The sequence below is a fragment of the Mirounga leonina genome, unplaced genomic scaffold, assembly GCF_011800145.1.
Source record: "Mirounga leonina isolate KUSES-001 unplaced genomic scaffold, KU_Mleo_1.0 Mir_129, whole genome shotgun sequence".
NCBI lineage: Eukaryota > Metazoa > Chordata > Mammalia > Carnivora > Phocidae > Mirounga > Mirounga leonina.
In genome coordinates this window covers 28,749,380-28,759,852 of record NW_023270323.1, presented here as the reverse complement: position 1 = coordinate 28,759,852, position 10,473 = coordinate 28,749,380, and the positions used below count along the sequence as shown (strand labels likewise).

The 10,473-nt window shown below is 33.7% G+C and overlaps 1 non-coding gene across 1 annotated transcript; it reads right to left on the bottom strand.

The window, feature by feature from the left end:
* Window positions 1-1,406: 1,406 nt before the first annotated feature.
* Window positions 1,407-1,510, bottom strand: LOC118010922. Its single transcript, XR_004679344.1, has one exon. It is a non-coding gene; the product is annotated as a U6 spliceosomal RNA (small nuclear RNA).
* Window positions 1,511-10,473: the final 8,963 nt, after the last annotated feature.

The window sequence follows — 10,473 nt, the reverse complement described above, 5'->3', positions numbered from 1 at the left end:
TTTATGTTGGGCTATTTTTTTTAAGTGGAATATGTTTTTCCTCTTTGCTTAATGAAAATTTTTGATGGTATTCTGAGAATCAATTTTAAATAGAAGCTTAAATTGAAAAGAAAAAAAACTCGTTTTAGTTATGAGTAACTGATATCAATATCATTATTTTGTTTTATTTAAGTAAAAACAGTTAAATTTTAGTTAATAATGTATTTTGGAAAGATAAGCATTAAATTCTAATGAAACCATGTATATGTGTATAATTACTATTCGAATTTGCACACAACTACTGGTAAAATTGCTGTAATTGTGTTTGTACATGTGGCTGAAAAAGCTCAATGCCTAGTAAAGAGCCGTTTTCACAATTTTAAACATTTTTTCCTATAGTCATTTCTAGAACTTATTTTTCATTGTTTTCAAGTCAGTTTCAGCCTCAACCATATAGTCCAGTCTGTTCACATGTCCTAGCTTGAGAATTGCTAATTTATATAGACAAAGTCATTTATTCATTCTGGTTCTTTTCCAGGTGGTTTTGTGTTCTAAGTTGTGTGAATTTTGCTTTGAGTTGTTTAGCACATTCTTTGTATTCTTTCTGTCGGGATTGCAATTCTTACATCTGAAATAAGGAACTAGATGTTACCCATTGATTATATTAAAGCACAGGGTATTTTATGTCATGCATCTTCTAGAAATTAAGTACTATAATTTGGTCAGCTGTGAAATAAAAATATTATCTGTTCCATGTTTGTTAACCTGAAGCATATGCATTAATGGTAATATCACCACTAAAGTGAACAACTGCCCAGAGCTACAGGACACAGACACACAAAAAATCTGATATGCAAACTCTGTATCTGTGAAGGAATAGATGATTATAGCTACAGCCAACTTGTAAAATTGGCAAAGAGACCGATTATTTTTTCCTCAGAGACCTCTGCTTCTCTGTGGTAGGAATGCCAGCTTCCGACAAAGCAGTGTTCAGGTCATGACTCAAATATTCTGGAAGTTCCACTGGAATTTATATTGAGTAAGAATGTTGCTGGGAAATGACTCACCTTACAAGGAAACTGTGTCTAATTACATATCTTTTTTCCAATCTTTATATGCTATTATTCCAAAAAAAATCATTGTTTTTAATTATTTACATATAAATTATGTGAAAACCATAATATCATTGACACTATTTACACAGGTAGAATAGCATAATTATGTTGTGATAAGCATCATTGGAAATAGACTGTCCCCAAACTTCACTGCTTCTTCTATATTTGCCATTTAGTGCAAAATATCGAGAAGAAATAAAGCTGATGAAATTTCTAGACAGGTAGCTACTAAGCTATTGTTCTTTTTATCATATAAGAAAGTTAAGCTTAGTGCTTTCTCTAGACCAGTTGGTCCCTCCATTTTTTTTATTTTTTAATATGAAATGCTTCATAAATTTGTGTGTCATCCTTGTGCAGGGGCCACGCTAATCTCTGTATTGTTCCAATTTTAGTATATGTGGTGTGAAGGTGAGCACAATCCCCCCCAATTTTTTGATACCACATCCCATCATTAAAACATTTTTGGACAATTATTCCAAAATACATTTATTTATTTGTAAATTATGTACACATACTTCTTACCTAATGCAAGTATGTACATTACAAGCCACAACAAAATACAGAGGTGTGAAAAATGATAAAATGTTTTTTAATGAGTTCATTAAGTACATGTATATTCACATTGTTTTTTCATGATTTAGAAATTTTTTGGTATCCTCTTGTCATGTCCGTTTAAACCATGACAGTTTTTTGTCTTGCCGTGTGGTCTACCAGAAGATTGAACTTGATTTCTGCCATTTTCTGATGTTTGCTCATGTTTGGATTATTAATCATATATTATTGTCAATACAGGTTTATTTGGCAGCAACTTTTTGTAGTCCACTTGTCCATTTTGTGAGTATTTTACTAATTAAAACTACAAAACTTATAGTGCATAAGTCCATTCAACTGTGCACATGCAAACTTCATTAAATCAGAAAACACTGGGGCAAATATAAGATTAAATGTGACACTCAATTATTCTAGGATGGGGAATTTCTACTCTGTACACAGGACATATCACATGCCATCTGTGACATGTGACCCTCCCCCAAAAGGGACTAAGGAAGGAAACAGTGTCAGTCTGCAGATTCAAATTCTCCAAGGGATTGTCTCCAGTTTGCACACCGCCTCCTTAGACCAGTGGTCTTCCAACTGGGGTATACATAGCCTGGGGTTCTAAGATACAAGCACAGATGGCTTTAAGAAAATGAATTTCTTGATCATCACTTCCGTATGGATTCTCTCCTAAGACTGATAAGGTTCCTGAGTGAAGCAGTTCCTTTCCTACATCTCCTTTTTCTAATACATTTATCAACCCTTTATACTAAAAAGGGACACTTCTCACCCATCCTAAGGCTAAGTATGGTATGTTGTTCCAGGATGTAAAATTCTCCAGAGTTTCCCTCATTCTCTCTTATTCTCTCTCTCTCTCCCTCTTTCTCTCTTCCTCTTTACCTCCTTTTCTCTCTCTCTCTGGTATATATATACAGAGGATAAACTAGATTTTGGTGTTAAACTTGAGAAAATGAATGACTCTAATGACTAGAAGACAAATGGATTTTCAGGTGGTTTCCAATTCATACTTTTTAACAGAGGTGAAGGATAACCGAACTTAGTTATCAAATGACAGATGACGAAATTTTTTAATGGGAAATCAGCATGAGATTTTTGCACAAAACTCAGAAGAGGTTCAAAGAATTTAGTTATGGGCTTATAACAAGTCTGTTCAAATCTATTTACTTATATGAACATAGTTTCTTCATGCTCAGACCTATTTTTTTAATAAAAGAATGGAATGAATGTTCAACTCCACATTACTCACACAATAAATAATACTCATCCATGAATACATGACAGAATATCTTTGATCAATTGTTCATTACATTTACATATAATAGTAAAGGTATGTCAATGTAAAATAATTTTTAATATTTACTGTCTTATGTTTATAGGAAATTTTAAAAATAATTTTAAATTTAAATATATATATTTTATTGTAGAGAAACAATAAAAGGCTTTCAACAAAGACTTAAATGTATTGTATATATTTGAATAAAATTCAGTGAAGGAACTGGGATTGAATATGATCTGAAGAAGTAAAAACCATGCAATATTACACTTATTTTTGTATTTCTTTTAAATTAGCAATGTTTTGTATCCAATCATTATGATATTTAGATCTCACTGGATAGAATTTAAAAAATTGACATAACCTGTCCACTTTTAAATTCCAATATTTAATGACACAGAATTTCACAATGCTTAGCTATTTTAAACTGTTACTGTTAACTCGTCAACCTAGAAACTTTCTTTAAAACACTTGTTTTATTCTAAATTCTTATGGGGGATATATGAGGGAAAACACTTTTAAAAAAACACTGCTTCCCACAAGCACTATCATTATAGCATCTGCTTATATCCAAAGTTAATATTTTTGAACGATAAGATATAGTCAGATTTTAGCCACCAGATAATAGCAGGAGAGAGAAGGAGAGAGAATAAATATGAGAGAACGATAGGATTTTAGATCTGATGTAAAGCCAATAGTTATTTCACACATATAGGTTAAATTAATGCTACATGTGAACTCAATCAGCAATAATGCTGTGTCGTGTCTCCTTGATCAAGAGAATTGCTACCTAGTGAACTTTTAAAAATGTAATTGTTTTATTATAATTACTACTATCACTACCACCACCATTACTACTACATAGATGTTTAAAGCATAGGGATATTGATCAACTTTTCATGGGTCATTATAAGCCACAGCCCATAGGTCAGATTTGTAAGGCCATATGTGATTTTAACAACCATTCTGGATAAGTTGACAACTATTACATCATCTTTAAAGAATATTATTTTATACTTTAAAATTTTTCTTTCATTGATGCTTCCAAATAGTTCCAGATACCGAGATGCTGTTTTTCTATCTCTGCCTTAAATTAAGAGGAAAACCTCATTGTAAGCTCTCCTTGTTTCTAATTGGTAAGAAAAAATAGCTTTTCAATAAATAAAAATCACACAGATGCATACACATATTGCATTTTAGAATGAGGACATAATGAACCAGCATTATTCACTTAGGGAACATGGGAAAAAAATAAATGATTAAAAATAATACCATTATTGAAATGCCACAGTCCACACTGATGTACTCTAAGAGTGGGTAAAAAACCAGAAAATATGAAATTCAACTCTAAAGGTAATATTTTAATAAAAGATAGAACATTTTGTTATGAAGAGTTGGCCCTAATGATTTTTTTTTAAAGATTTTATTTATTTATTTGACAGAGAGACACAGCGAGAGAAGGAACACAAGCAGAGGGAGAGGGAGAAGCAGAGGGAGAGGGAGAAGGCTCCCCACTGAGCAGGGAGCCCGACACGGGGCTCGATCCCAGGACCCTGGGATCATGACCTGAGCAGAAGGCAGACGCTTAATGACTGAGCCACCCAGGCACCCTTGGCCCTATTAATATTTATAGAAAATCTTTTTGATGATAATTTTTCATATTTATTTTAATAGGAATATTAAAATAAGAAAGATAGCATCTATGATATTGGATGGTTTTTTTGTGCTATTTATTTTACATATGCTATTATTCTTTCTAATATGTATATTCTTTTTGACTACATTTCTTTTGTGCTATTTACTTATATCTAATGTCTGTGAAAATCTGACTTATTTTCTCCATTTTGTTTTTCTTCCTGATTATACAACTGGACTGTATTTTCCAGGCTCCTTTTCAGTGACGTGTGGCCACTTGACTTAGGTTCAGCTTATTGAATATGAAACAATCTGTTCGCCTTCCCAGAATAGAAAAGAAATGCCCTTGAACCCCAGGCCATGTTCTTTCCATCAGTTGGCTGAAAGGAGAGGAATTCAAGGACTTAAGAGGCTAGTGAAGCCACCATGTGGCAGGACCATGGGGGTCTGGATGGCCGTGTAGAGTGGAACCCCCATGAGGGTCTGTCCCCTCTGATTTAAACAAGAAATAAAGTATTTGTGCAAACCCAGTGAGATTTAGTGGTTTATTTCTTAAATCAGTTAGCCTACTTGGGCTAATATATCATCTGTGGGTCTCTTTGACCTCAGAGGCTCATCCTTTCAAACCATCTTTTTTATTATTGCCAAATAATTTTTATATCAAAGAGCTGTTTTATGGCTGCTTGTTTCTAAACTGTCACTATGGCTCACTATCCCATTGCAGTTCCCATTATGACCCTAATTCCCTCAATATTTTAATGTTTATTTTACTCAATTCCTTTTCCATGTTTCCCTCATCATGGAGGTCCTGCCTTTCTCCTCTTTCTCTACACAAATCTCAACTTTCTTTCCAGATTCTGGTAAAGTTCTTCATTCTGTCTTTTCTGATTATCGCCATCTCCCTTCCCATTTTAGGTCCTCCTCCACAACCCTCTGGTCCCTCCTTCTATAATACTGCTCCTCACTTACTTTGTCCTCCTTGCTCTTTTTCCAATATACAGAGTTTATTTCTTCTACTGCGCCTGCATTTATTTGTCCATTTTCCTGAAACTCTCTTACCCTAAAAACTTTCACAGTTTTCATCCTTCTTTCCTGAATATCTTTTATTATGTGACCTCTCTCAGAAAGGATTTGCCTGATTGGCCTGTTTAAAATAGTTCTTCCAGGGGTGCCTGAGTGGCTCAGCTGATTGTGTGACCAACTCTTGGTTTTGGCCCAAGTCATGGTCTCATGGGTGGTGGGATTGAGCCCCACATCAACTCCACGCTCAGCAGGGAGTCTGCTTGAGATTCTCTCCCTCTGCCCCTCCCACTACTCACTCCCAAGCTCTTTCTCTCTGTGTTTCTAAAATAAATAAAGAAATCTTTAAAACAGAATAAAATAGAATAGTTCTCCCCAAAGGCTGTCACTCTACATCCCCTTATTTTGCTTTATTTTTTCCAGTGTTCATAATCTTATCTGATATTTGGTATACCTGTTTATTTGTTCATTTTCTATACCCTCCTCTAGAATATAAGCTTGCCCAGAGGAGAGGACTGGTCTATTCTGTGCCATATATCCAGCACCCAGAACAATGCCTACCATATAATCGGGGCTCAGTATACATTTGTTCAATAAAGAGTTGAATAAATCAATAAAACTATCCTTCTGAAATACTGTGTTAATGGTGATTAAAACCAAAACCACTTTTGGTACCTTTCACATGCATTGCTTCATTTGAGCCTCTTTCCCTTTCTCTTTCTGCCTCCCTTCAGAAAGTTTTGTATAGTTGATTATTTTTTTAAAGATTTTATTCATTTATTTGTCAGAGAGGGGGAAAGAGAGAGAGAGAGTGCACAAGCGGCGGAGAGGGGGGTTGGCAGGCAGAGGGAGAAGCAGGCTCCCCGCTGAGCAAGGAGCCCAATGTGGGACTAGATCCCAGGACCCTGGGATCATTACCTGAGTTGAAGGCAGATGCTTACCAACTGAGGCACCCAGATATAGTTGATTACTTAGAGATGAACACACTGAAACTCAAAATTATCCTGTTAGGAAATTGCAGCGATAGAGTAAGAATCCATGTCTTTTGACCCTGGACCCTGTATGATTTTCACAATATGCACATACCACCAGATAATATGCAGATTCAGTCTTATAATTATAATACTGACCATTACCTGTTTGGTACTTCCCCATTATTTTAATAGGTACTATTGCTATAACTAAATTCTAAGCTTGATGAAAGAAAAGATCCTATCTTAACATCATAGCAAAAGGCTGGATTTGCTCAAATATTTCCATTGATTTACTCACTTATTGATTTATTTGTTCAGAAACTTACATCCAGTATTATTGAAAATCTAGTTTAAATATAATATGGTTCTCTGATAATTTATGTTCTACACATTCAAAACTATTTTTAGTCTTTTTAAAATTAAAATACACACATAATGAAATAATAGCAGTGCTTTATGTTCTGTGAACAGCAATAAAAATTTGAAGCTTTTAGTCCTGTGGCATATCTACTTAGTTTGAAGTGAATACTGTTTAAATAAATTAATTGAATAAATACATGATTAAATGAAATTTTGTCATGTCTTTTCTTTCTTTGAGCGACGCCCCATGTGCCACAAAATGCTGCTACCTTTCACACATTGGGTGGCCTTCATTTGTATTTGGACATATTTTTTCTCATATAAAATGTTCTCAAATAGTTGTAAAGCAGTAAGAAGAATAATTTAACATCATGGTAATAATTTATGCTGCACCTTTTAAACAAAGAAAAAGCAGTCTCCCCTCCATTAAGTTGTGTAAGCTATGTATAGGGTTTGCATCAAAATACACGCTTGCACCGAAGCAGAATAGAAAGCCTTCCTAGGGATTGGCCTGTCGAAGATACTTTTATACTCTGCTTTGGGATTGCAAAATCTTGGTCTTGTTGATTCTTACGGGTTTCTCTAACTAGCTTTTGCCACGACTGTATTACTTTCTTTTAACAATTCAAGATGTTTTATAATCAGCTTTTCTACAAGGGAAAAAAAAAAACTACGCATTTCCTTAATCTTTGATTTCAATTATTAACTTCACTTGAGATATTTTCCACTGAATCAGAAACCTTTTCCCAAATCACTTTTCTAAAGTAACACTGTTTTGCACCTTTATCCCATATCCTCTTTTATTTCCCTTCACAGCACTATGTCACCTGATTATATTAAATGTTTTATTTTCTTATTCTCCACCTTCTTCTATTAGAATGATAAGCTTCCTGAAATCAGGCACATTTCTGCCACTGGTTTTTAAAGATTTATTTTATCCCTATGTCCCTGCACATAGCATGATCAATTAATACTCATTGAATGAATGGATGAATAGATAGATGAATTCATGTTTCAATTTTAATTCACTGTGTCCCAGGAGAAGTATTTGGCATAGAAAATTAACTATGTTGAATCTACCAAGTTTCAAAAAGATTTGTCACACTTTTGTGCTATTTATTAATAGATTTACAATCCAAAACAAAAACTGAGTTACACATACTAGGAAAAAAAGATGACAAGTGGAGCATAAACCTGTGCTCCAATTATTTAATTGTATCATCATAATATTTAAATATAAATGAAACAATTAACCCATTTTTTTATATTCTTTAAAGTCACAAGTCATAGTTTATTCCTGTTCTGTCACGTACATTTCTGGCAAGATGATTTGAGTTCTCATTTAGAAACACTGGCAACTTATTTTAAAATAGTATATTTGTTCCTCTCTAGTGAGATGTGCGAGACACAGAAATAGAACATTGTGTGATGGAACAGATGCTGTAGCAATGGTGAGTTTATATGAGGATGCTGATGACAGATGCCACGTTATAGCATTAGCCAATAAAAAGTATGGGTATTACTGTTTACACTTACTCAAAATGAGCTGGGCTATGGGCAACTCTGAATGCACAATCCCACTCTCATGTATTGTAAGTGATCTTGTACTATGGATATAGTAAATATCCAAACTTAATTCAAAAGGAAATAAAGATAAATTTATTTTAAGGCAGGTAGTGTGAATCATCTCAGTTTTTTCCCCCTTAGGGAAGTGCTTTATTCTTTATGGCAAGAAGAGAGGAACTAAAATAAAATTTACTTGGAACAGAATTCATTTGAAGATAGTTAAGTAATTTTGAAGATTAAACCATAGATTTTCAATAGAGAAGATATTAGTTATAATAGTGATAAATACATTGGTTAGAATTATTTCCTTTTTTTGGACAACTAACAAATATGAATAGTTGAAATCTTATCAAAATTAATTAGAGGGAACTTCCAATTATTTTGTAATTGCAGAAATACGTCTTATTCCACATCAGTAAAAATAAATGTATAATTCACTTAAAATATTTTTATTTAGGTAGCTTTAATATAGTTGCATTTATCATAGGAGTCTTTTGATCTGCAAATGTAAAATAATTAAATTGAAAATCGGTATATTTTGGTCATTTACTATCCTGTCAGAATTCAATTTCTCCAGGTTTTCTGTTTTATCACTGACTTTTTCAACAACACAAGTAACTTAAATGGATAACTTGTATTTGTTTTGTTCCACTATGTCAGTTTCAAGTTGCTCTAAACACAGACTTAGAGATAAAAACTTGGGTACAGGTAATGTATTATAAGAGGTGATCTCAGGAAGTGCAAGTCCAAGATTGTGAGGCAGGGAAGATAAACTTGGGCTAATATAATTGCTGTTTTAAGGTTCTGGATCAGTCCTCTAAGGACCCTCTGTGAAATTGTGGAGCAAGATTCAGAATCATCCCTCCAGAAGAGGGGAGATCATGCATTGATTCATTGATGACCCCAGACCCCACCGTTTGAGGGTTAATTGAGGAACACCAGCTCCCTAAAACTTAGAAGTTGTCCCTAATTGTATCCAAGCAAGTTCTCAGTTACCAACAAAGTCCTCAACAATACTGTATTATATCCTCAAAGTTCACTAAGAGGGTAGCTCTTACGTTTTGTTTTCTTACCACCTCTGCACACAAAAATAATAATCATCATCATAATAATGAAGGGGATGGGAGGACACTTTGGGAATAATGGATATGTCTATGGACTTGATAGTGGTGATGGTTTCATGGGGGTATATTTATCTCCAAACTCAAGAAATTGTATACATTAAATTTGTACAACCTTTTACATGTCAATCATAGCTTAGTTGAGCGGTTAAAAAAAATCCTCAGAAGACAAGATGAAAGAAGGGTTTAAGTGAAAAGCTGAGAGTGGCCTGGAAACTATCAACTTAAACTGCCGGTGATGTCAGTTGGGTGAGAATATTTGAGATGGGGCAGCAATAGCATCTGCTATAGAGTCTTTTGTCTTTTGGTGCATCAAGGTCAATGGCTGTGTGTGTGTGTATTATAATCTGTGTGTTTATGTATACTTCAATTTTGCTTTAATAGAAACAACTGTAAAAAATTTAAAAATAAATGCTAAGAAAGTTTCCAGGAGTTAATAAGTTCAACACAAATGTTAGCATATGAGAATAACTCTTCATAAGTTAATTTTGCTACTATTAACATTTTCTTCTTACTGTACAAGTATAATACCTATACAGGAAATACCTGTAAAAATGGGGTTATTGGAAATGTCATTACTGAATACAGAGGTGGTTTTCATTTTAATTATTTTTGTCCTAGTCCTCCCTAAATTTTTCTCTCTACAAATTGGCATGAAGGATTTCCTCTTCATAAAATGAACAGAATTAAATTCACATTTACTTAATTGCCTTGTAGCTTAGTATTAAAAACCAGATTTTCATCTACCAGTGTAGAATTTAGAATATATTGTTTGTTTTCTATATTTACCTTGAGATAATTAATTTCTTTTTTCTTTCTTCTTTCTTTCTTTCTTTCTTTCTTTCTTTCTTTCTTTCTTTCTTTCTTTCTTT